The following is a 506-nucleotide window of genomic DNA, read 5'->3' on the forward strand; positions in this document are numbered from 1 at the left end:
ATATATATATATATACGTATATGCATGCATATATGTGTGTATGTTTGCATGTATTTAAACATACATAATACATACATATAAAAAACACGCAAATATGTCTATCTAGATTGAATTTATAGATTTTCGCATACAGTGTTTTCCACAGATTCATGTTTACATATTAACACACACAAACACACACACGCACAAACACACACACATACACACACAGATAGATAGATAGATAGATAGATAGATAGATAGATAGATAGATAGAGAAAGAGACAAACAATCATATACATTCAAAGATTTGTAGATACCCCCCCCCCACACACATATATATATATATATACAAATACGCCTGTATATATATGTACATATAAATAAACATATACGCATATACTCAAATATGCATATATACACCCAGAAACACATACATGCACCCACATCATATATATATTACACACACATATGCACACATATACAGATATATGCATATATATATATATATATATATATATATATAT

Source organism: Octopus bimaculoides, chromosome 17, assembly GCF_001194135.2.
Source record: "Octopus bimaculoides isolate UCB-OBI-ISO-001 chromosome 17, ASM119413v2, whole genome shotgun sequence".
In the NCBI taxonomy this organism is placed as follows: Eukaryota; Metazoa; Mollusca; class Cephalopoda; order Octopoda; family Octopodidae; genus Octopus; species Octopus bimaculoides.